The sequence below is a fragment of the Podarcis filfolensis genome, assembly GCF_964270895.1.
Source record: "Podarcis filfolensis genome assembly, chromosome: 16".
In the NCBI taxonomy this organism is placed as follows: Eukaryota; Metazoa; Chordata; class Lepidosauria; order Squamata; family Lacertidae; genus Podarcis; species Podarcis filfolensis.
This window is the reverse complement of record NC_139620.1, coordinates 36,727,141-36,754,387: the sequence shown is the minus strand read 5'-3', so window position 1 is coordinate 36,754,387 and position 27,247 is coordinate 36,727,141. Positions and strand designations below refer to the sequence as shown.

The 27,247-nt window shown below is 47.0% G+C and overlaps 1 protein-coding gene across 2 annotated transcripts in view; it reads left to right on the top strand.

Annotated features, from left to right (window-relative positions):
* The window catches only part of TMEM132B (transmembrane protein 132B), a 350,489-nt gene that overhangs the window by 111,096 nt on the left and 212,146 nt on the right, over positions 1-27,247 (top strand). The gene's annotated exons all lie outside the window — the stretch shown is intronic.

The following is a 27,247-nucleotide window of genomic DNA, read 5'->3' as shown; positions in this document are numbered from 1 at the left end:
TGGTGCTGGCCATTTGGAAGCCCCTCCCATTGCACATCAGATAGATGCTGCCTCTGTTATCTTTTCAGACCTCTCAAAGGCGTCTCTCTTCCAACAAGCCTTTTAAGTTGAGATACTAGCCCTGAGGGCTATGCTCTGCTTCCACAGTTGGAGGCTGCAATGCTTCTGACCACCTTTGCTGGAAACTGAAGGAGGGGAGAGACTTTCTCTTGTGCTCTCTTTGTGGCCTCCCCTCTGAGGCATCTGATTGGTCACAGGATGCTGGTCGAGATGGGTTGAGTCCAGCAGGACTTCTTTTGTTTGTTTGAGATCTTTACCCCAGTCTGTATCTAGATTGTACTTGAAATTGGTTTTTTTGTGTGTATATAATAATATAATTTTATAATAACAATTAATTATTTGTACCCCACCCACCTGACTGGGCTGCCCCAAGCACAATTGTTTTTATATATGGAATCATCTTAATTGTTTTTATGGTCAGTGTCTTTTACTGTGAAATCCCTTCTGAGATATTTTATGGGAAGTGATTCATAAATGGAATCTAATGAACAAATAAAGTGCAGAGACCAGCCACAACAGCAGTGTGGCTAGTAATGTGGATATTCTCCTATGGCTAAGTTAATTAACACCTGCACTAACGAGACAGGGAACCACTATTGTGATTCAGGCCAGATATCTTTACTTGCTCATCAAGGAATGTGCCAAGCATTCTGAACCTGAGAACATTTTAATTTTCTTAAAGAAAATCCAGCCTGTATCATTTACATCGTCTTCTTTTTTTTGCTGTACCCTTAACTGTCAGCATCTCAGATCAGAGCTGTGTAATCTCAGAAAGAAGCTGGCGCTCAACTTCTGGGGAATAAAAGGCCGAGAGGTAATTGGAAAGTGTTGCATGCTGAGAAGAGCGTTAAGACACCAGAAAAGGAAGGAGTAATAACTGGCAACTTCAAGAGAGACATGCTGTGCCTACTTTTAACATGGATCTCAAAAGGCAGCAAGAGCGATGGAATTTTATTTATTTCATCCTTGGATCGCCTCTCCACTGAAAGAGGAGACCAAGGGAATGTACAGTTAAACACCCCCCTACAAAAGAATATATTACTATCAGAGGTGCACCCAACCCTTGCTGGGGGCGCAGGCTCAGAGGGATGCAACCCCCCCTAGAAATCTGTCTCTAGTTATCTGTGTAAGGTCCTAAGTTTAGACAAGAGTTGGTAGCTGGCCAGTTGGAGAAATGGCAAAGTGGGATGGTGGTAGACTGCTGGAGACTATGGGTGCATGACGTATGTGTGTATGGTGACACACTGGCACTACTGCAGTGAGAAGTGTGTTTTTCAGGGGTGTGTGCTGATATACCTCCCTGCCAAGGGTGCAAGAGACCCTGGGTATGGCTGTGATTATTATTCTTACTATGTTTAGCATTATTATTATTTTTTTGCAAAGGTAAGAAAGAATAAAGAATGAAACAATAACAGCTCATATGAACAATAAGAATAGTCCACCAGTCCTAATTCAGGCCCATCTGAACAATACATTTAAAGCTGTATCATATAACTCAAAAGAGTCATGGCTTCCCCTAAAGAATTCCCCTCCCAGAGCTACACTTCCCAGAGTTTCCTGAGAAGGAGAATTTATTGTTAAACCACTCTTGAAATCGTAGCTCTTTATGAAGAATAGTCTCCTAACGACTCTCAGCGCATCCACATTTAAAGCACTCTTATATCACTGAGACAATCATGGCTTCCCCCAAGGAATCCTGGGAACTGTGGTTTGTATAGGGTGTGGAGAGTTCTTGGGAGACCCTCCACTGCTCCCTTCACAGAGCTGCAGTTATTGGAGTGGTTTAGTAAGCAATCCCTCTTCCCATGGAATTGTAGCTCTGCTATGGGAATAGGGGTCTCGCCTAACATAATGTGACAGACTGGATTAGAGAAATGGGGGGGGGGGGGGAGAGACCAGGGTCCTGTGTGACAGTAGCCAATGCTCACCTCCAAGTAAGATTTCATGATGATGTTCTCTGTCTAGTAAGGCTTGCAGCCAAGACGTTATGGGAGCCCTTTCCTTATGCTACCACCTTATGCTACCACCTGCCAGTGTGGTATAGTGGTTAAGAGCAATAGTCTCGTAATCTGGGGAACCGGGTTCGATTCCCCACTCCTCCACATGCAGCTGCTGGGTGACCTTGGGCCAGTCACACTTCTCTGAAGTCTCTCAGCCCCACTCACCTGACTTTATTGTGGGGGAGGAAGGGAAAGGAGAATGTTAGCCGCTTTGAGACTCCTTTGGGTAGTGATAAAGCGGGATATCAAATCCAAACTCTTCTCTTCTTCTTCTTATTCTTCTCTTCTTCTTATTTTACTGTTCCCATACAGCTTCATTGCCATCCATTTTATCCTCTGCTTTCTGCTCTACCCCCTCCAAGGAAATGGAGCCTAGGGCTTGTGTCAGGCACTGGACACCCACTAGTCAAGGTTCACATCCTGCAAGGAGCCCATTGCTGATCCCCGGGGCTTCCTACTCCTGTACTTTGCTGACACTCTCTCTTCACTTCCACTCTCCAAGCAGGCAAGCAGTGTGGCAAGAGTGAGGAAACAGAGCAGTGTCCTCTGCTTGCCTTGTGCCTCCCTGCTATGGCCAGCTGTGTGTTTGGGCCTGGAGAAGGCAAACGAATGAGTAGTGGGGACAGTGTGTTTGGAACTGCTGACCGCTGACCCCATGTGGTGAGCCACGTTACTGCAGCTCCTCATTTAAGAGTCAGGAGCTGCTGTCCACTGCCCCGTGTGGTGAGCCTGCGGCATTACAGCTTCTCAGGGAAAAAACTTCTGTGCCTCTGGCTCTCCTGGCTAGGAAGGAGTATAAGAGGGCTTTTGGGGGCACAGAGTCCCCTGTCTCGTTTGGCCCTCAATTTGTCCCGTATTTGAGGTTATAAAAATAAAAATTGGCATTTGTGCGCTGACCCAAACTTGCTTGTCTTTGTGCACAACCAAAAATTGCCCCAAAGGCGGGTGAGATTGCTGCCCTTTGCCAAGAGGCCTTTGGACTGGGTGGGCTACAGCTCTGGATAGCTAAGCATCTTCCACAAGGTTTTTAAATGTCATCCACTCTTATAGGGAGAATTTATTCACCGCGCAGTTTACACATTTAGCACAGAATTACACAACAGGAAATAAAGATCACGGCAGCTCCGACATCTAATTTATACAAGTTTCCTCACGGGCTCTCCTTATTTTTTCAGTCGATTAGTAATGTCCATAAAGACCCAGGAGGTGTTTTATATATAGAATTTTTCTGTCTTTCAGTCAGATATATATGCAGGAGTATGTTTGCCTTGGGAGACAGGGTATTCTTTTTTCCCTATTTTCCCAAGTATAACTGATTGCTTTTAATCATGTCTGTGTGTCAGCAGAGTGTAATGTGTTCCATTTCAGGCAACACGGGGTTATAGATCAAAATGGCATTCAGTTTTCTCTCTCACTCTGGTGCAAATAGCCACAATCTACATATTTGTATAGGGGCTCATTTTGCCCCATTTTGCAGCGTTGCCTTGAAGGTCAGGGCTGTAGTCTGAGCATTGGACCCAAATCTATGGGGCCATGGTCCGTTTGCCCTCCTTAAAAAATTGAGGGGGGTTACCCCCATACTTTATTCAAGCTGGCACCTTCCTTCCTCCCTCCTTCCATCGGATGGTCACCTCCCCCACAACTTGGCACTGCCCTCTTTCCCTGACTTGCCTCCTGATTTTTCAGCACCATTTCCAAGCACCCACCTGCCTCCCTTCTTACAAGAAATCCAGGGCTGGTACTGATAGCCTGACAGCTTCCTCCTCCCTAGTGCCAATGTTGCCCTTGTAGAACTCACAAGGGAGGAAGAGAGAGACAAAGTGAGAAGCCTTTTGCTCTGTCTGTCATTGGCTCTGGCTTCACCTATGGTTGGCCTCCCTACCTTCCACCCTGCCAGTTCCAAGGGGCGCTGCACAACCTGTAAAGGAGGGAGGAACATGGGGAAACACACCTCTGCCAGAGCACCAACATGGGCCCCCGAACAGTGAAAGAGGAGCACCCAGTCACGCTTACAATGCCCAGCTTTGTAATTAGGACTCTGTACAGTGGTACCTCGAAGGGACACGAGTGGCGCTGTGGGTTAAACCACAGAGCCTAGGACTTGCCGATCAGAAGGTTGGTGGTTCAAATCCCCGCGACGGGGTGAGCTCCCATTACTCGGTCCCTGCTCCTGCCCACCTAGCAGTTCGAAAGCACATCAAAGTGCAAGTAGATGAATAGGTACTGCTCTGGCGGGAAGGTAAACGGCGTTTCCGTGCGCTGCTCTGGTTCGCCAGAAGCGGCTTCGTCATGCTGGCCACATGACCCGGAAGCTGTATGCCAGCTCCCTTGGCCAATAAAGCGAGATGAGCGCCGCAACCCCAGAGTCGGCCACGACTGGACCTAATGGTCAGGGTCCCTTTACCTTTACAGTGGTACCTCAGGTTACAGATGCTTCAGGTTACAGACGTTTCAGGTTACAGACTCTGCTAACCCAGAAATAGTACCTCGGGTTAAGAACTTTGCTTCAGGATGAGAACAGAAATTGCGCGGTCACGACACAGCAGTAGCGGGAGGACCCATTAGCTAAAGTAGTACCTCAGGTTAAGAACAGTTTCAGGTTAAGAACGGACCTCCGGAATGAATTGAGTTCTTAACCTGAGGTACCACTGTATTGGCCTGCCTTAGACACCAGCCTCTTAAATCTCATTCTTAGACATTCAGCAAGCAGGTGCCATAAGAAGCATCTGCTAGATCAGGCCAAAGATCCATCTAGCTCAGCATCCTGTTTTCACCATGGCCAAGCAGATGCCTATGGGGAACTTGAAAGCAAGGCAGGAGGACAATAGCACTCTAGCAACTGGCTTTTAGCAACTGGCATTCAGAGGCCTACTGCCTCCAACATTGAAGGGAGAATGGAGCCAACATGGCCACCGATGGCCCATCTTCCATGAATCTATTTATTATTCTTTTAAAGCCATCCCAATTGGTGACCACGGGAGAGAATTTCAACCTCGTCTAGAGTTCTGCTGTGGGTGCCTGTCACAAAATGGCTGCCACACAGTGGTTTCAGTGTAGGAGAGGCCGAGCGAGTGCAAGTGGGAACTGAGTAAGAAGAAGAAATATTTCCCTGTGCATTGTGGATTTTTCGGGGGATACTTACCGGGATCTTTCTCAGGTGTCGTAGATGCCATACTGGCACCTGCAGGTGTCGTGTTGGCATCCTTGGCCATAAGGGTCTGGGCACTGCCAGTGGTGGTGTTGCAGCTTTGAAACGTTCTTCCTAATTTGAGAACTGTGAGGCCTCCCCTCGAACCTATTTGTTTCCGCAGCCTTTCAGCGTTTCACTGACTGAAGCCTTTTTGCCGCTACTGCAGGTTTGTTTTAGTTTTCTTTCTCCCCCCCCCCGCCCACTTTAAACAGGCTATGTTTTTCACTGCTGTATTTTAGCTTTTAATGGTGTTGTTTTAAACTGTGCCTTTATGAGTGTTTGATGTATTTTTATGTGTTTTTGCTGTAAGCCGCTGCAAGTACAATGGAAAGCGGGCAGAAGAAAAAATAAATAACGACATTCTTTGGCTGACTCGCAGCCCTTTTCACGTCTTCTGCTGAATGCACTCAGGAGGGGACCAACAGGAACAATCCTGACCCACCCTCATGCACTTAGGGGAAGGGCTGTAGCTCAGTGGTAGGGCTCTGGCTTTCTGTGCCAAGGGTCCCACGTTCCAGCACCTGCATGTAAAGCTCGGAAAGACGTCTGCCTGGAATGCTGGAGAGCCTTTGCTGGTCAGTGTAGCCCTGGGGTGTCCAAACTTTTTTCAAAGAGGGCCAGATTTGATGAAGTGAACATGCGTGAGTTGACCTTTTTTAAGGACTGAAGGCCGGGACGCGGGTGGCGCTGTGGGTTAAAGCACTGAGCCTAGGACTTGCTGATCAGGAGGTCGGCGGTTTAAATCCCCATGACGGGGTGAGCTCCCGTTGTTTGGTCCCTGCTCCTGCCAACCTAGCACGTCAAAAAGTGCAAGTAGATAAATAGGTACCACTCTGGCGGGAAGGTAAACGGCGTTTCCGTGCACTGCTCTGGTTCCCCAGAAGCGGGTTAGTCATGCTGGCCACATGACCTGGAAGCTGTCTGCGGACAAACGCCGGCTCCCTCGGCCTATAGAGCGAGATGAGCACCGCAGCCCCAGAGTCGGTCACGACTGGACCTAATGGTCAGGGGTCCCTTTACTTTTACTTAAGGACTGAAGTTGTTGAGCTTTTTTAAAGATTGGAGTCATTAAGAAGTCGATTTTACCCCAGGAAATAAACTGCCACAGGGGCCAGATTAAACGACCAGTGGGCCGGATTCGGCCCCCGAAATGGACTCTGGACATGCCTGGTGTAGCCAGTAAAGAACTAGATAGACCAATAGGCAGTTTCCTAGTAAGGGAAGGCCCATAGTTCAGTGGCAGAGCATGCAGAAGGTCCTAGTTTTGATCCCAAGCATCTCCAGGTTGGCCTTGGAGATACCCCTGCCTGCAACCCTGGAGAGCCACTGGGAGTGAGTGTAAATCCACAGGTATGAACAGTTTGGGGTGCAGTGGATCTCTTACTCAGCCAGCTGATTTCCAGCTCAGCCAGGCTCAGCCGGCAGTAAGTCACTGGCTCAGATGAAGCTTTATCGGCGTAGCTTGCTCATCTCAGCTGAGCTGAGCTGAAAAAAGGGCCATTTTGTGGGTGTGGCAGCAGGGGGGGGGTTGGATTTGATATCCTGCTTTATCACTACCCTGAGGAGTCTCAAAGCAGCTAACAATCTCCATTTTCCTTCCTTTCCCACAACAAACACTCTGTGAGGTGAGTGAGGCTGAGAGACTTCAGAGAAGTGTGACTGGCCCAAGGTCACCCAGCAGCTGCATGTGGAGGAGCAGGGAATCAAACCTGGTTTAGCAGATTACGAGTTCACTGCTCTTAACCACTATACCATACTGGCTCCAACATATGCAAGTTGCATTGGACTTAGACTGCATCCTAAGCCCATTTAGTTTGGTCCTATGGCCTAGCAACGGGATTTGGGTCTGGTGCAATATTACGCTGGTTTAGTTTACTCTGGGTTGCTTTATGCCAGCGTCTTGTGTATAGTATTGCTCTGCCAAACAGCCAATGAGGAAAGTTTCTAATTCGTAGGACTGTGAATATTAGAGTTGAAAGAATGTGGATCTTCCAGTTGTTGAAACCTGTGGGGGGTGGAGTCAGGGTCTAGGCATCCATGCCCTTCTCCTAGAAGTAGGAAACTCATTTATGATGCTGTTGTCCTGCAGGATGGCCTTGGAAACTCATGCAAGTGCTTTAAGAAAGGGGAATAAAACTAAATGCATTTGTCTGTTATAATCCCAGCAAACCATTTCAGATGGAACTTTTTGGTGCTTTGTATGTACTGTAAGGAGGTAACTTGAAACGTTCAATCATTCTCTAGCTATAAAAGCTTTCTAATTTTTTACAAAAAAAAATATTTTTGGGCATTCATTTCTCTCTTTTCTAGTGATTCCACTCCTCTCCCTTTTTGTATAATAGGAATCGTCTATGGCTTTGTAGCAGTTTCTCGATAAATGGCTTTTAAGATTGATTAATGGCCAAAGCAAAGCAGAGGCCCTTAATCAATCTCAGCAGACGTTTATTGCTTTTGTATGCTACAAAGTGGGCAGCAAGAATTATGTCTTAATTCACCAGTGCAGACGTGCACCATTGTGCAAGGTGGGTGGGGTGGGGAGGGGGAAAGAAATTCAGTCCCAAAGTTAGCTAGGAAGTGCTAAACCCCATTTCAACCTCCCCTCGTCTATCACTATAAACTATCAGAGTCTGCAACAAAATGTTGCCGCATGGAATGCTCCCTATTTCAGAATCCAGCTGCTCAGTTTTCCTTATGTAGGGAACTGTAGTTATTAAGGGTGTAATGAGTAGTTAGGGAACCCTTATTCCCATCACAGAGTGGTGATTCTCAGAGTTCCCCAGCAAGACAGATTGATCGTTAACTGAGAATTGTAGTTCTGCGAGAGATCCAATGGATGTTAGCTAGAACCTCCATGTTCAGGGCAGTGTACCTCTGAAACCCTGTTGCTGGGGTCTCAATAAGGGGGAAGGATTGTGGATTCAGAGTGGGAGGCAGAACTGCCCTCAGAAGCACTTAACCAGGAAGCACTTCTGCTGGAGGAGCCGGTGGTACTTGGACCTCTCTGGTCTTCAGATGCCAGGATGCCTCACCTGAATCAAAGAGCTTCACTCCAGAACCCCATGTGGAACCTCAGCCACTGCTGCTGTGCCCGAGTAAGGTTGTTGTTGTTGTTTAGTCATTTAGTCGTGTCCGACTCTTCGTGACCCCATAGACCAGAGCACGCCAGGCACTCCTGTCTTCCACTGCCTCCCGCAGTTTGGTCAGACTCATGTTTGTAGCTTCGAGAACACCATCCAACCATCTCGTCCTCTGTTGTCCCCTTCTCCTTGTGCCCTCCATCTTTCCCAACATCAGGGTCTTTTCCAGGGAGTCTTCTCTTCTCATGAGGTGGCCAAAGTATTGGAGCCTCAGCTTCAGGATCTGTCCTTCCAGTGAGCACTCAGGGCTGATTTCCTTCAGAATGGAGAGGTTTGATCTTCTTGCTGTCCATGGGACTCTCAAGAGTCTCCTCCAGCACCGTAATTCAAAAGCATCAATTCTTCGGCGATCAGCCTTCTTTATGGTCCAGCTCTCACTTCCATACATCACTACTGGGAAAACCATGACTTTAACTATACGGACCTTTGTTGTAAGTAAGGTTGGGTCCCTTTAAATCAGGCACAGGCAAACTCGGCCCTCCAGATGTTTTTGGACTACAACTCCCATCATCTCTGACCACTGGTCCTGTTAGCTAGGGATGATGGGAGTTGTAGTCCCAAAACATCTGGAGGGCCGAGTTTGCTTATGCCTGCTTTCAATGAAGAGACTCCTCCTACTGAAGGCAGAGCTAACCACTCTTGGAAGATTTAAGACAGATAAAATAAATTACTTCCCCACTCAGTCTCATTGCGTGGTGAGTTCCCACCCACCCCCAGACGGAAATAATGACACGTGACACAATTATTAAGGTTAATGGGCTAAATAAGGCCACAACTTTATTGGTTACAGGTGATGAGCGGTATTGGCTTAGGCATTGGTCCTAACCAACTATATCCGACTTCAGCCCATCCGCTTGAAGTTCGGGAAGGATTAACCACCATTGGGTGAGTCCTGCTGATGCACATCAACTAGGAACTCTCCCGGGGTCACCGATAGGGGGCGTGCCTTAGGCCCTCACCTCCCTAGGCTTCGGACAGGGCCACACACCCCGGAATCCTTTATCGGACTACCCTTCAATATGTGGGGCAGGTGATGGTCCTTCCTCCCCTCTTCCATCTACAGAACTATACCAATGCCTAACCGCCAATACCCAGAAAGCTGTGACGATTTGCTACAAGGTAGGTGAAAAACCAAGTGGCTGGTGCCAATTTGCCAAGTGGAAAAAATTCCTACCAGGCCCCTCAACAGCAACCAACCAAGGTCCATAGCAAGGTCACGGAACGAAAACCTTATAGGGCAGGAGGGTGGGAAAAGCAGGAACAGCTGGCAGGCGGGAAAAGAGGGAGATCCCCAGCCGCGTCCTGCCTTAAATAGAGCAGGCCACGCCCCCTGAGCCAGCTGATTGGCTGGCCAGGGAATGACACAGCCAGGAATCCCCCCAATCGCGCGGGGCTGGGCTGTGAAGCCCACAACCACCTCCTTCGAAGGGCGGAAGTGGCTTAGTTAAAGAAGGCAACTTGTTCCCACAGGGGGCAGTGATGGCATCAACCTAGATGCCTTTAACAGAGGATTAGGCAAATCCATGGAGGAGGAGAGAGGGCTATTGATGGTTACTAATTCTTGGGTATGCTCTGCACAGTTGGAGGCAGCAATCTTTTCGAATACCAGTTGCTGGAAAAGTGCAGGAGGGCAGAGGACTCTTGTGTTTCGGTCCTGCCTGTGGATGCTGGAGCAGATGGGCCATTAGCCTGATCCCGCAAACTCTTATGTTCTTAAGTTCATAAGACCAATGAGAGAGAGGTGCTGCTCCTCTGGACAGCTCACCTTGAGGATGACTGGTGCCGACTGATATGCCATTTGGGCCTTGCTCTTACAGGCTCCAAGGGACGCGGGTGGCGCTGTGGGTGAAACCACTGAGCCTAGGACTTGCTGATCAGAAGGTCGGCGGTTCGAATCCCCACAACGGGGGTGAGCTCCCGTTGCTCAGTCCTTGCTCCTGCCGACCTAGCCGTTCGAAAGCACATCAAAGTGCAAGTAGATAAATAGATACCGCTCCGGCGGGAAGGTAAACGGCGTTTCCGTGCGCTGCTCTGGTTCACCAGGAGCAGCTTAGTCATGCTGGCCACATGACCCGGAAGCTGTACGCCGGCTCTCTCGGCCAATAAAGCGAGATGAGCGCCACAACCCCAGAGTCGGCCACGACTGGACCTAATGGTCAGGGGTCCCTTTACCTTTACCTTACAGGCTCCAGCCTGGGCCAAGCAAAGAGCTGTCCATTGAAGTCGTGCCTCATGGAATCATAGAATTGGAAGGGACCACGGGGGTCATCTAGTCCAACCCCCTGCAATGCAGGAAACTTTTGCCCAGTGTGTGGCTCAAACCCATGACTCTGAGATTAAGAATCTCATGCTCCATTGATCGAGCTATCCATGGTGGTAGATTCGCCACCACTGAGGCTGCCACTCAAAACAGGACATTAATGTTTGGTTGTAAGGGCTGTGTATTTTTTTTTAATCCATAGAATTAATAAACCCACCCACAGAAGAAAAATACAGGCAAGAGAAAACCAGCAAACCCAAGCAGGCAAGGCTGTGAGTACGTTACGATACACGAAGGCCATTAGACTTCTCCAAAGTGTAGGGAATAATAGTCAAATATTTGTAATGTTAATGAACAGGCAGACATGGTTTGTGAACTCTCCTTTGCCGGGTCCATTCAGCAGTTATAAATATATAATGTGACATGCATACAGTATGAGAGGGAAAAATGGAAACTATAAAAATGCAAATGGGGTCTTTTGGGGCGGGGTCCACGGTGATGTTGTGGGGGGTGTAACAGGGTTATTTTTCAGGAGACTGTTATGCGGGGATTGTTCCTTTTTGTATTGGCTGGCAGAGTTGCATAAAACCATCTGAATAATGGCTTTATGTGCTTAGAGGATAATTTATTATCTTGCCTGGGATGTGCAAAGAGTGTTTAACTCCATTAGGAGATGGAAGGGACCAAGTCTAAAAGGGGGGGGGGGGAGAAGGGGAGAGGTTCACTGTTGTGCAACTAAAGGGATTCTTAACGAATATTGTGGGTTTTAGGAGGCAAAAAAAAAGGAGAGGAGAGGAAATGTTTTAGAACAGACAGAGGGCTCATCCAGACTACTGTTTGCCCTGCTGCTTTCCCCTGGGTTCAGCGCTGAATTAGAACAAAAGGCAGTTGGGTTTTCCATGGATTGGCATTTGTTCCAATTTAGTGCTAAAGAGGGTTTTCTGGGTGTGGGGAGGGGTGTACAAGGCTGGGACAAAACACCTCCTCCACATTCACCATTCCATTTTCCCGTAGCAAAAATGGAGGGGCAGTTTTCTAAATGCAGTGGTACCTCGGGTTACATATGCTTCAGGTTACATACACTTCAGGTTACAGACTCCGCTAACCCAGAAATATTACCTCGGGTTAAGAACTTTGCTTCAGGATGAGAACAGAAATAGTGCTCCGGTGGCGCGACAGTAGCGGGAGGCCCCATTAGCTAAAGTGGTGCTTCAGGTTAAGAACTGTTTCAGGTTAAGAACAGACCTCCGGAACGAATTAAGTACTTAACCTGAGGTACCACTGTAAAAACTTATTTGTGGGGCAGGGGGGAACATAGAAACAACACTTCTTCTAGCGCTGTGTTGTCTACACTGACCGGCAACAGCTTTCCAGGATTTCAGAAAAGGCATCCTTCCTAGGCTTAGCTGCCAGATATTGAAGCTGGGACCTTCTGCTCTACTGCTGAGCTACAGCCCTTCTTAAGAACACCGGAAGCTGCTTCATGGTGAGTCAGAGCATTGCCACATCTAGCTCCTTATTGTCCACATTGACTTGGCAGTGGCTCTCCAGGGTTTCAGACAGAAGACATTCCCAGTCCTACCTAGTGATCCTGAGGTTTGTAGCTGGGACCTTCTGCACGCCAAGGACACACTCCACCATTGAGCCACAACCCTTTCCCAAGTGGCTTTAGCAGCTTTGGGGGTGTGGGTGGTTACTGTTGGTTCTGCTACCCCTTTTATTAATTTTATTTTTCACTACAAGGCCTCTTTTGGCTAAGCCTCACATCTGATGCCAGATGTAGAGCAAATGGATGCGGTTTGTCTGAAATGGGCTCGCGGGCCAAATGGGCAGACCTGGAGGGCTAGATCTGGCCTGTGGGCTGGAAGTGCTCCAACACCAAACTAGCATCCTTGACAGACAGCTGTCTGCTCTCTGTTTAAATACATGTTGAGAAAACACCAAGGTTCAGAAATAAGAAACAGCTAAAGGGGACTTGGGTAGTGATCTCTGGTATTCCAAGTGTCACCTGTGGGGAGACCCCCCTATTTTTGTAATCCCAGGCAGGCAGCAAGACAAGGGCTGGGGAACCCTCTTCAGCTCAAGGGCTCTATTCCCTTTTGGGCAACCTGCCAGGGCCACACGTCAGTGGCAGGCATGACCAGAGGCAAGAATGAGCAGAACAGCAAATGCAAAATTTACCTTTGTATGGTAGGATGGTTTATACACAGTCTTCTCTATCCTCCATCCAAGGCAGCAAAGAGGCCTTCTCAGAGTTGAAGACACATTCCAGCCAGGCAGAAACTCTCAAGAAGTGTGTGATGCAAGGCCAGCATGGGAAAGGGTGCCTGTTTGTGGAGAGTTTTGAGGGCCATGCAGAGAGACTTGAAGGGCAGAGTGTAACCCCTGTTGCAAGGCTTCTCTTGGGCTTCCTGTCCACACTTGGCAGGGAGCCTTCAACTTTGCTGGGTCAAAAGTTGTGCAAGCCTATCCTATCTGTTACATCTCTGCATTTACCTTCGGAATCTAATTAGCACCGTTCTCTCTGTGCGGAAATAGGCAATTAACCCTCTGGCATCAGATCACAAAATAGTGTTATCTCTGCATTCTCCTCTTCGGTGTTGCAGATTACTCTGAATTATTATGAGGTGTGCCATACGACAGTGGTGTTGCCTTGCAATAATTACTCTGGCCGGCGGGAGGAGTGATAATTGGCCTCCACAGTCACTTACGGACTCTCTGTTAAGATGGTGTTCATGGAAGGCAATCTTACTCGGCCACGAGTGATCGCCAGAGAAGATTAGGAATCAATATCCACAAACATGTACCCATGCGCCGAAAGGATAAATGCATTTGTAGTGAAGGAGCGCAGAATGTATTACAGAGAACATAAAATGTTGACTCTCTCTCTTTAGGTTTTCCTTTAATAACCAGAGGTCTTTAGAGACATGGATGGCATGGTGGGGATTTTTTTTTCCTGTAGAAATTAATTCTTTATTGAATGTGTTGCGGGGTTTTTAAAACAAAGAACAAATACACTGTTAACTGGGCTGCAGGAAAAAGGAATTCTTCAGAGATGCCCTGTTCTCGGAGAAAAGTACTGTATTATTATTATTATTATTATTATTATTATTATTATTATTATTTACACGTATTAACTATTATTTTCTCAATAGTTTTTTGTCACTTAGCCATGAAGCTCACCTTCGGTCAGGGTCTCTATCTGGGTCAGCCCAAGACATTTTGCCACTTGAGACAAAACAGAAAATAGTGTCCCACGCCAGTCGTTCTCCCCCCCTCCTTCCCCCCTGCCTGAGGTGAATGGAGACATCTCTTAGAAGGCCTGGTGTGTTGAAGGCAGTGGAAGAGAAAAAATGAAGGCAGAGAGGACTGCCCTGGCCTGGACCTAAACCTTGTAGGGCTTTAGAGGTCATTACCAGCACTTTGAATTGTGCCCAGAAACAGACTGGTAACCAGTGAAGCTGTTCTAGCAAAGGAGACTTCTGCTCTCTGTAACCATCCCAGGTCAACAATCTGGCTGCAGCTTTTCAGAGGCAGCCCCACATACTGTGTGTTACAGTAGTCCGAATGGGATGTAACAGAGGCATGTGTAACAGAGGGATGTAACAGAGGCACTGCTCTCAGTGTGATACTTGCATGTATGCTCTTAAGTTCCTGCAATGTGCCTGTACGGGGGTCTCAGACCAGGGACATGGCAGCTGTCTTTCAGGAGGGATCTGTGGGACTGCTGCATTTTTGTGTCCCTGATGGACAGAGGGCGATGCTGCAGTAACTGTTCCAGCAGAGGTCATGCAATTTTTTCAAAAGAGCCAATGGGGTTCCATCTGGCCCTATACAGTGGATGCTCGGGTTGTGAATGTGATCTGTGTGGGATGCACGTTTGCAACCCGCAGCGTCCGCAACCCGCAGCGGCGCACTCGTGGGTCGTGATTTGGGGCTTCTGCGCATATGCAAAGTGCGATCTAGCGCTTCTGCACATGCGCGACCGCCGAAACCTGGAAATAACCTGTTCTGGTATTTCTGGGTTTCGGCAGTCCATAACCCGAAAATACACAACCTGAAGCATCTGTAACCCGAGGTATGACTGTAAAACCTCTGGCTTTGTGGTGGTTGCTCAGTCTGTGTGAACTGATGTTTCAACTGATCCTTTGTGCCTGCCCAGTCAGTGCTTGGCTTTCCCTCCAGATTGCTACCCATGGCAAATATCTTGTTTTAGAAAAGAAGGTGTCAGCATCTCCAATGCAAACCCTGTGGTCCTTTGCAAACCTTGTAGCTGCCCTTCCCCAACTCCCACTGTGGGTACCTGGAGGTTGCATCTGCCTGGGGAACCAGGATTTTCCCATCCTTGGACTTGGGATCTCTAAAGTGTTGTCGTTTGTGGACCTTAAGGTCCTCCGTGGGACATACCAGGAGAGGCGGTCCCGTAGGTATGTGGGTCCTAGGCTGCATAGGGCTTTAAAGGTCAAAACCAGCACCTTAAACCTGACCCTGTACTCCACCAGGAGCCAGTGCAGTTGGTAAAGCACTGGATCAAGGACTCAAAGGAGGAGGTACTGATGAATACCTGCTGGCTCCAGCCTTCTTAAGCAGGGCTTCCAACCCCAGTCAGTTGCTGGAAACATTTGTCGTTCCTGGCCTGAACTTGCTGCTTCTTTCTCCTCTTGAACTTGGATCATTGGATTCCCTGACCCCTGGACTGTCTGGCCACGTGAACTGCTATACGCCTGACCTTAGGACTGGACCTGACTTTGCTAATGGACTCTGCCTGCACAGGACTATGACACCTGCTCCCTTTGGTCCTGCCACATGTCTTTACCTGCACCATACTTGATGTCATATATAATGCCAGCTGGGCTTGCCATGGCAAAAAATAGCTCCGTGGTCCAAGCAGGATTGCCCGATGAGCCTAATTAGGCTGCATCAAGGCTCATCTTACATTCTTTCAAGTCCTCGGCAGACAAATTGGAAAGCCCAAAGTTCTGAAGAGGTGGGGGTGGGGTGGGTACCACAAACCTGAAAAGTCCCCCTTGCCTTGACAAATGAGAATAGATGGCAAAAACCGCCCAGCCAAGGCTGCTGGGGCATCACACCACCTCGCAGGAGGCCTGCTTTGGAACTTTTAATGGATTCTTCACCTGGGGCGAGTTCCCACCTGACAGCCTTATTGAGTTTTTCCTTTCCTGTGTGTGTTCCTTGCTTGTGATTGCATTGACTAATTCCCTCTACGGGTCTTCATTAGCCCAGGCAGGTTGTAAGTCACACTCCCTGTTTAAACAAATCAGATGAGCCGAGGGAGTCCAGTGCTGTGTGCAGCAGTCTCAGGGAAGTCTCAAACTGTGTCAGGCTGAGCTACCCCTCCTTCTATCCCCCCCACCACTCCCCACATCAGTCAAGCTAAGCAGTCCAGGTTGTTTACCTCATCATAGATTTCAAGGGAGTTTTACCTCCACAGAAGCAAGTACGGTAGCCCCGCAACTTACGTGGGAGTTCACGTGAAAAAGGGAAATTTGTGAAACTTCAGGAAGACCACTGGAACTCCCCCCGCATGACCATCCCTGCTTTACTGGGCTCTGGGGAGGTTGCGCAAGATCTCATGGGGCCTTTGTGAGATCTCACCTGGCCTCTTCCAACTGTCCCTCCCTCCCAGCTCTCCATTTTATTTATTTATTTTCTGTGCAAAGCTGAAATGGTGTAAGTGAAAATTGCAAGTTGAGGGTCTACTGCAGATTTAGAGGACTGTGACCCAAACTCAAGAGGTGGCAGCAGATGTTCTTGTTCTCCCCCATCTAGCAAAGGAGATGGACGGGGAGTTAGAAAATGAACTGGAAAAGGGCAAGTGAAATGATTGAAGGTTACGTGCGCCTTCCCTGCAAGATAAAGCTAACACATCTGAAGGCTTTTTAGTGGGTTTTATTTTTTAAAAAATCTCTGAATACTACTGCTACTAAGCCAGTGTGGTGTCAAGGTTAAAGGGTCAGACTAGATGGGTAGGCAAACTAAGGCCCCGGGGCCGGATCCGGCTCAATCGCCTTCTAAATCCGGCCCACAGACAGTGTGTTTTTACATGAGTGGAATGTGTCATTTTATTTAAAATGCATTCCTGGGTTATTTGTGGGGCACAAAAATTCGTTCATTCCCCCCCCCCAAAAAAAATAGTCCGGCCCCCCACAAGGTCTGAGGGACAGTGGACAGGCCCCCTGCTGAAAAAGTTTGCTGACCCCTGAACTAGGACCTGGGAGACCAGGTTCAAATTTCCAGCTGGCTGTGAAGTTTGCTGGGTGGCCCCACCCACTCGTGCCCCTGACCCCACCTATCACTGGCACATGGCCCTCAGAAGGTCATCTGGAAGGGAATGTGGCCCTCGGTCTGAAAACAGTTTGCTGCTCCTGGTTTAGATATTGTCCCACCTCCATCTCCCGCATATTTGTCTCCTGGACAGAGAGAGACAGCACACAACCTCTGCCCTTTCTGGAGAAGTCAGAGCGATGCTGATCTTGGACTTTCCATCAAAGCTCAGCAATGGGCCCCCTGTTTACTCGGTATATCTGAATTGGTCTGAAAGTGCTTTTTATGACAAGGATGTTGCCTTATGGTCTCTGCAAGACATCGTAAAATGTTTTATGGCGCTCCATAAAATGTGCAGTAGTAATCTAGTATCTGCAGGAGCATCATCGCACCATCTCTATATTTCAAACCACGTACACTCTCTCTCTCTCTCTCTCTCTCTCTCTCTCTCTCTCTCTCTCACACACACACACACACACACACACAACTTCTCTCTCCAGCTAGTTCAGTTCGAAGCTTAACCACACTTATTAAAAGTTTAAAATTGCCAGGAGATGAGACATCTATTCCCAGGGTTATTTGTCCTTTTTTTTTTTTTTAAGAGGAGGAAATTAAAATGCACAGATCCACTTTGTGCAAAATGACCTTATTTACTGAAGCTAATGAATGTTGGACTCTTTTCTTCTTCTTCTTTTCAAATAATATTCTGTTTCTGTCTAGAGCAGACGGAGCGACAGACTGGTTTAGCTATAGCATGGGTGGGAGAGCCTCAGGACCTGGGGTCAAATGGGGCCCGCCTGGCCTCTCTGTGTGGCCCTGGGGCTGTCACCAGGCCTTACCTCCTCCTGAGTCAGACCCCTCTCCCCAGGCTGCACCTCTCACCAGCCCAGCTTCACATCCTCCTTGTCTGATTTTGCCTGGTTGGATTGGGTCTCTTGCTTGTTTGGATGGAGGATACAGAGGTGTGTGTGTGTGTGTGTGTGTGTGTGTGTAGAAACTAGCCTAGTGCAAAGGTGATATTTGCATTCAATGCTTTGCCCACTAAGCCTCTCGACACACCCACCATCTATGGGTGAAGGGCAAAATAATAATAATAATAATAATAATAATAATAATAATAATACTACAGTGGTACAGTGGTACCTCGGGTTAAGAACTTAATTCGTTCTGGAGGTCTGTTCTTTTTTTTTTTTATAAATTTTTATTGATTTTCCAACATGGATTGAAACACATTACAACTAACAATACATAGACAAACAAACATATAAACACATATAATTTCATAACCTCTTTTTCTTAAACCTTATTTCAACGACTTCCCCATACCTCCCTTTTCTGCATCCCTGTTTTAAACTTTTTCAGCAACCCCTAATTTCAATTACTTATAATTTACTTTCATTAATCCTTTTTCTCTTACCCAATCATTTATCGCTGCAATTCTGTTTTACATTACCCATGACATTTTAGCACTCATTGATTTTACAACAGTTCTTAAGATAAACTTTAAATTTCTTCCAATCTTCTTCCACCGTCTCTTTTCCTTGGTCGCGGATTCTGCCAGTCATCTCAGCCAGTCCCATATAGTCAATCACCTTCGTCTGCCACTCTTCCAGCGTGGGTAGTTCTTGTGTCTTCCAATACTTTGCTAAAAGAACTCTTGCTGCTGTTGTAGCGTACATAAAGAACGTCCTATCTTTCCTTGACACCAATTGGCCCACCATGCCCAGGAGAAAGGCCTCTGGTTTCTTATGAAAGGTACACTTAAGAACCTTCTTAATTTCATTATAAATCATTTCCCAGAAGACCTTAATCCTTGGGCACGTCCACCAAAGGTGGTAGAAAGTACCTTCAGTTTCATTACATTTCCAGCATTTATTATTGGAGGTCTGTTCTTAACCTGAAACTGTTCTTAACCTGAAGCACCACTTTAGCTAATGGGGCCTCCTGCTGCTGCTGCGCCGCTGGAGCACAATTTCTGTTCTCATCCTGAAGCAAAGTTCTTAACCTGAGGCAATATTTCTGGGTTAGCGGAGTCTGTAACCTGAATCGTATGTAACCTGAAGCGTATGTAACCCGAAGCGTATGTAACCCGAAGCGTATGTAACCCGAAGCGTATGTAACCCGAGGTACCACTGTAATAATATGCCTTCTAGAAGTCTGTTCAAAACAGAATGTAGGCCTCAGCCTGAAAAAGGTTTCCCACCTCTGAAATGCAAATTCTTTCAAACTCTTAAGAATATTAATATCACCATTTAAAATTTTATGCCACCCTTCCTCTCAGGACCTCAGGTTGGGGCTCCTGACTCTCCTCCAAGTCCTGTGAGGTGGCTTAAGATGAGAGATCATGACTAGCCCTGGGTCAACTAGCAAGGTAAAGCAGTGGCTTAAACCCAGATCTCCTTGGTCCTAATCTAACCACCAAAGCCACACACTTTCACCCAGAGTTCTCAGATGTCACTGGACTGTAACTCCCATCATCTCTGGCCATTGGCTAAACTGTCTGGGGATGATGGGAGTTAGTAATCCAGAGGCATCTAGGGACTGAAAAGTTAAAGAGCAAGTCACTAAACTGCATTGGCTCTCTGGTACACAAGGGATAAGGAACCTTAATTTCAAAGGCGTGCACCTCTGAGCACTTTCTCTACCCCACACATAATCTTCTACATACACCCATTTTTAACTTGTCTTCTTTTTCTAAAGTAAATAAAATGCCCCAAATGTTGCAAGCATTCCTCCTAAAAGGGCAGTTGTTCCATCTCCCTGACCATTTCGATAGCCTTTTGCTGTAGTAGTCAGTGGCGTAGCATGGGTTGTCAGCACCCGGGGCAAGGCAAGTAATTTGCGCCCCTAACCTGTGGATTTGCGCCCCCTAACCCTAACCCCCAGATGTTGCGGCCGGTGCGGCCGGCCCCCCCTGCACCCCCCACGCTACGCCACTGGTAGTAGTTGTTGTTGTTTATTAAATTTGTCTACCACCCTATACCCACAGGTCTCAGGGTGGTTCACAAGATAAAATCACAAGATAAAAACACAAAACACATAACAAGAATAAAAACAAGAACAAACCAATAACAACACCCTCCCCAACACATGTTAAAAGGCCCGGTGCCTAAAGGTGTATGATGAAGGTAGCGGGAAAACCTCGCTAGGGAGAGCATTCCACAAACGGGGAGCCACTGCAGAAAAGGCCTGTTCTCGTGTTGCCACCCTCCGGACCTCTTGTGGAGGAGGCACACAAAGAAGGTCAACAAAAGGTGATCTCAGGATCAAGGTAGGTTTATATGGAGAGAGGCAGTCCTTCGGGTATTACAGTCCTGTGCAGTTTAATCAGCGCTTCTTATTGTTGTGCTATGTAGTTTGTGTTGGTGTAACGTGGATGGTGGGTTGACTTACACAGTGCTTGGTCTTGTGTCTTGAGGAGCACATCTCCCACATCTGGGTGCCAGGGGTACTGGGTTACCTTGGCAACAAGAGGGAGATTGAGTGTATGACTTACTGAGTCCTTCACCCTCCCATTGGTTCAGAAAATATGGCTGATTGTAGAGACGGGCGTAATAATATCTAGGGAAGAGGCTGTGGGTTTTACACAGCAGAGTTAACTAGCATGGTGATAGTGTTAGTGGTTCTCTCTGTGTCTATGTACAGTGCTACCTCGGGTTACAGATGCTTCAGGTTACAGACTCCGCTAACCCAGAAGTAGTACCTCGGGTTAAGAACTTTGCTTCAGGATGAGAACAGAAATCGCGCGGGAGGCCCCATTAGTTAAAGTGGTACCTCAGGTTAAGAACAGTTTCAGGTTAAGAACGGACCTCCAGAACGAATTAAGTTTTTAACCTGTGGTACCACTGTATCTTTGCTGCAGAGACCAGAAGATCTGTATATAGTTCATAGCAGTGTTCAGCTTTGGTCTTGTGTCTGGAGACCATAAACACTTTGTTGCTTTGAGCTGTGTGGCAGAGGAGTTTCCCCCTTAACTGGGGACTCTGAAAGAATCTGTTCTGCGGGAGCAAGAAGTCTTTGGGACTCCATACACTCTGCTGATACATCACACTGGCTGAGGTGTGGTGAACTACCAACTTGCTTCTACAAGTCACCTTCTACAGTTTTATACTGTAAAACACCCTGTGATCTTCTGATGAAGGGTGCTATATAAATTTTAAAATAATGACAATACCTTTCCCAGCAGTACCTCACAGAACAACACTTTGAGTTGTAGCGTTAGGTTAAACTTCCTGGCATAGAAGTTGTGACTACACACACACACACACACTTTCAAAAGTGTTTTCTTTCATATACACAAGCGTGGTCGAAATTTTTAAATTATGACTGCTCCAGATCCGGTTATTCTCTTGTTCCTTGAAAGGCTCTGCATTGAAGGGAAATAATTTTGGGGCAAAGGTGATCAGCTTCTCTGTCCCTGCTCCAAACGAGGGGAGGATTTTTATGTTCCTTAAAACAAGAGAGGCAGATCTCTGGAAGGAATAACGGCTCCAGTCTAAGTCTAGAGATACGTAGACCCGTTCTGCTAGGGAAATGTTGCTGTGCCAAGGGGAACGTTGTTGTGTGAGAGAATGCATAACCAGATGGCTGGTCACTTTGTTGCCGGATGGATTGCTTAATCCGTTGTGCGACAAGTTTCTGCCGCTGCAGCTTTTGTGTTAGATCTCTCTCTTGCACAAAGTTAAAACTCACACTCCCTCTAGTGCAAGAGCGATTGTGCTAGTGGTTGGAGAGCATTGGATACAGTCCTGCGTTATGACAGCTTTGTTCCGGGTCACCATTCATTCATTCAGAATTTTATTTGCATGCTGTGCCTTCCCATAAAATGAATCATTCCCAAAGCAGCAAAGAAAACAGGAATGCCTCTCAACGTCAAACAGAGCAAAAACAATTTCACAGTAATATAATTAAAAGAACATCACAATAGCAACTTTTAAGGCTCCAAAGGAAGACGGAGGGGTAGGTGGAAACACGGCTTCCAAGATATTGTCTATACAGTGGTACCTCGGGTTAAATACTTAATTCGTTTCGGAGGTCTGTACTTAACCTGAAACTGTTCTTAACCTGAAGCACCACTTTAGCTAATGGGGCCTCCTGCTGCTGCTGCTGCGCTGCCGGAGCCCAATTTCTGTTCTTATCCTGAAGCAAAGTTCTTAACCTGAAGCACTATTTTTGGCTTAGTGGAGTGTGTAACCTGAAGCGTATGTAACCTGAAGCGTATGTAACCCGAGGTACCACTGTAATCCCTTTCCTGCAGCAACTTGCAAGAGTTCTGAAGGCCCAGAGGTGGGATAGCTGGAGACACCCCTCCCATGATATTGCTTTCCATGCCCCATCCTCAGAGTTTGCCCCGTGCCCCTGACAATAGCCGAAGGCCATAAAACTTTTCCGGCAAGGAAACAGAAGCCTTTTTGCTCAGCGTCAAACCCTTCCTTGTTCAGATTCTTCTTTCTCTGCTTCGGTTTCAGTATCTCATTTCTGTTTGCATATGGATTTACAATATAGCCCATAGGTAAGTTTACACACACTGTAGAGCCTTTTTATTATTTAAAGAGACATTATTGAGCACGGAAGGCTGTTTTTATAATAGGCTTTGAGTGAGATTGTTGAATTTGCCTCTTCAACAAGAAATGCAGGGAGAAGACAATGAAGGGCACAGCTGATGCAGAAATATTTGTGTGTGTGTCTGTGTGTTTGAGAGAGCGAGAGAGAGAGAGAGAGAGCGAGAGAGAGAGCGTGCACTAGCAAGCTACTCAACACCCTCAAGGATTTCTTCCTACACATTAATATGTTTAATTAATTGAAATGCCTTTTTATGTTTTACAATGTGCAACGAGGAAAGCAGATTTTGCCACAGAATAAGGCAAACGTTTCTGAGGTGCGTGTGTGGAATATGGGAGTGGAATAAGTGTTTGAATGTTTTACACAGGGCAGAAGACAGACAGGCTGCAATAATGTTCATTCAGTTGGGACTGAGGGTGGTGCAGAATTTAATGGGCCCTGTTTCACATATCTTAGACTGCTACATATATTGGAATGTAATTTTTCAGATTTCACCCTCCTCCAAACTTTGCATAAACCAGGCTTGTGTAAAAAAAAAAAAAGTGCACATTTTAGGACAGAAGTGTGAAAAAAACGGAGTAGTCAAATTTAAACATGTATATTCTGATAAAATTAAATCTTACTTAAGTGCAAATTGCAGCTTAGGGTTGTATCCCATGCTAGTCTTACTCAGAGTAGACCTATTGAAATTATTGGGCCTGCATTCATAGAATCACGGAATTAGAAGGGACTAGATGACCACGAGGGCCATCTAGTTCACCCCCTGCAAATTCATTAACTTCACTGGGTCTACTTTGTGGTGGACATGTCCAGTGTTTTCTTCTTCTTCCAGGGGGCACTCAAGGGTACACAGTACCGGCACTTCTTTTTTGTTGTTAAAAAGTGTGGCACATACTGTAACAACTTCACCTTGAGTACCAGCACCCATTTTACATGAAAAAAAAGCACTGGGCATGACTAAGATAGATTTATCAATTTCAATGGATCTCCTTTAAGTAGCACTTAGTTGGAGACAACCCTGAGTGTGGAAAAAGGGCAGAATGCAAAATTTACTTAAAAATAAATATGTTCACCCCTACCCAGGAGTAAGCTCCATTTAACTCCATGGGGTCTACTTCTGAGTAGATAGATATGAATAAGTTGCCACTGTACAGCTACAATCCTAAGTACTCACTTCTGATTACAGTGGTACCTCGGGTTACAGACGCTTCAGGTTACAGACGCTTCAGGTTACAGACTCTGCTAACCCAGAAATAATATCTCGGGTTAAGAACTTTGCTTCAGGATGAGAGCAGAAATCATGCTCCGGCGGTGCGGCGGCAGTATGAGGTCCCATTAGCTAAAGTAGTGCTTCAGGTTAAGAACAGCTTCAGGTTAAGAACGGATCTCCAGAACGAATTAAGTTCTTAACCCGAGGTACCACTGTAAATAAATTTAGGATTGTGCTGCTGGCTACTATTTTGGCTGAGAGGCAGTGACTGGCCCAAGGTCACCCAGTGAGCTTCATGGTTGAGTGGGGATTTGAACCCTGGTCTTCCAGGTCCTAGTCCTGCACTCTGACCACTGCACTACACTGACTCCCAGAAGGACTTCTTCCTATCGTTTCTTGACTGGGAGAGGCACAGATTTGTCCACCCCCCATTTACAAATCTAGTTATTTTCAAAAGCACAAGACTCTCACATGTTGAATCTGTTCCATTCTCCGTTCCTCATGCCAGACATGCCCTCCTCCTCCTCGTCGCAGCACTTAAACTGGAGCTTAATTGCAGGTAATTATTGATCACTGAGGGATCACCGGTTGACAAATCCAATTTCCACGCTCTTATTGAGCATGACTGACACTGGACCGGCGAGACTAAGCAACGGACGCAATCTGTCATGGAAACTTGCTATAGTGTGCGGCTAGGGAGATGCGGCAGATATTTCCACCTCCCTCTGGAGACGTCTCTCGCTATCTTGATGGAGGGCTGAGAATTCAAGGCTGCCATGATACATTAAGACCACCAGGTATGAGGGGAAGGATGCCACGTCGACATTGTCCCCCCGGGAGATGCTGACAACATCACAGCCGTGGTCCTTAGACTATAAATCTCACCGACATGTCCCTGATTGGCTGTTACTTCCTCTTTTCTCATTAGTGGATGAATCTTTCAGGCTGCAGTCCTGGATACGCTTGCCAGGGATAGTGAAAATACATTGGATTGTATTTACAGTGCCGTAGCTATGGGTGTGTGTGTGCAGGTGTATGGGGGTGTGTGTGGGCAGGTGTAGAGGACTCCCTGGTCCTCAGTGGGGTAACTGTGCCCGTGAAGGACCAGGTGCGCAGCCTGGGAGTCATTCTGGACTCACAGCTGTCCATGTAGGCGCAGGTCAATTCTGTGTCCAGGGCAGCTGCTTATCAGCACCCTATCTGCCCGCAGACTGTCTCGCCAGAGTGGTGCATGCTCTAGTTATCTCTCGCTTGGACTACTGCAATGCGCTCTATGTGGAGCTACCTTTGAAGGTGACCTGGAAACTACAACTAATCCAGAATGCGGCAGCTAGACTGGTGACTGGGAGTGGCCGCCGAGACCATATAACACCGGTCTTGAAAGACCTACACTTGCTCCCAGTACGTTTCCAAGCACAATTCAAAGTGTTGGTGCTGACCTTTAAAGCCCTAAATGGCCTCAGTCCAGTATACCTGAAGGAGCGTCTCCACCCCCTTTGTTCTGCCCAGACACTGAGGTCCAGCGTTGAGGGCTTTCTGGCGGTTCCTCCACTGTGAGAAGCCAAGTTACAGGGAACCAGGCAGAGGGCCTTCTCAGTAATGGCACCCGCCATGTGGAACGCCCTCCCACCAGATGTCAAAGAGAAAAACAACTACCAGACTTTTAGAAGACATCTGAAGGCAGCCCTGTTTAGGGAAACTTTTAATGTTTAATAGGTTATTGTATTTTAATATTTTGTTGGAAGCCGCCCAGAGTGGCTGGGGAAACCCAGCCATATGGGCGGGGTATAAATTATTATTATTATTATTAGCCGGGGTTTTTTTGCCAGGGGGGAAGCCTCCAGAGGGATGCCATTGAGGTTCCCAGCTTGTGTGTGTGTGTGCATGTAAATGCTGTGGTATGTGTGTGCCAAACTGGGTCTTTGACTCTGGTGAAATGAAGCCTAGTTTCACTCCTGGTATTTGTAAGAGTTCTACACTGGAGACAGCCAATGTGTTGCTTTCTGAATGTTGTTGAGCTCCAGCTCTCACTACCCCTGACCATTGGCCACAACGGCTGGTGCTGATGGGAGTTGCTTTCCAAAAAGATCTGGAGGCTTTATGGAGGGTCTACACTAGGGGACCCTGACCTAGCCCCTTCCAAATCTTTTGGACAACTCTCATCATCCTTTACCATTGACCGTGTTGAGATGTCTGATTTGGCCACGGTGAAACACGCTGAGCTACATCCCATTTGGATTACTGTAACATGCTGTTACATCTAACATGTAACGTGCTCAGAAACATCAACTGGCTCAAAGAACTGCAGGTTGTTGGCCTGGGCTGGTGACAGGGAGTCTACGATCTTTAACTAGATCGTAGATCTTTAACTAGATCGTAACTAGACCCTGTTACAACAGCTCCACTGGCTGCCAGTCTGTTTCCAGGGACAATTCAAGGTGCTAATTAAAGCTCCATGTGGCTTAGGGCCAGACTATCTGAAATACTGCATTCCCTCATATGAACCTGCCCAGGCTCTGAGATCTTCCAGGGAGGCCCTTCTCCCAGTCCTGTCACCCTCACAGGCACGCTTGGTGGGGATGCGGGAGATGGCCTTCTCGGTGGTGGCTGTTCCCAGGCAATTTTGGAACTGTCTCCCAAGAGAAGCTAGACTGGCTCCCTCATTGTTGTTCTTCAGCTGGCAGGTGAAGACCTTCTTGTTTCAAAGGCTTTGGGGATCTGATAATAATAATAAATAATAATAATAAATTTTTATTTATACCCTGCCCTCCCCAGCCAGTAAAATTACAAAAAAAACCCAAAACATAATGGTAAGGAAAAACCAATTTAAAATACAGGTTAAAATACAATTTAAAATGCAGCCTCATTTTAATAGTAGCCCATAGTTCAAAAGCATAAGGGGAAGGAAACATAAGGGTCAGACTGAGTCCAAACCAAAGACCAGGCAGAACAGCTCTGTCTTGCAGGCCCTGCAGAAAGATGTCAAGTCCCGCAGGGCCCTGGTCTCTTGTGACAGAGCATCCCACCAAGTTGGGGCCAGTACTGAGAAGGCCCTGGCCCTAGTTGAGACCAATCTAACCACCTTGTGACCTGGGACCTCCAAAGTGTTGTCATTTGTGGACCTTAAGGTCCTCTGCGGGGACTGCTTTTAATGAAAGGACTAGTGCTATGCTGTTTTTCTTGTAGTTATTACACGTGCGCGCGCGCGCGCACACACACACACACAAAAGTTTTATTTCTGTCAATGTTTAATTATTTTTGAATGATTGTTTTCTCTCTATATATTTTTAAGCAGTTTAGCTGTTCTTATTTTTTTTCTGTAAGTTGCCTTGATTCCCTGTCAGGAAAAAGGCAGGGTATACAGATGATGATGATGATGATGATGATGATGATGATGATGATTGGCTGGGGCTGATGGGGGATGCCCCACACACCTGGTGGGCATCAGGCTGATCTAGACAGCTGCCTTAATGCAACAAAAAGAACTCTGACTTACTCACTGGCGTGCTCTTTCCCTAGGCTGAACTTAAGGGCTGCATAAAG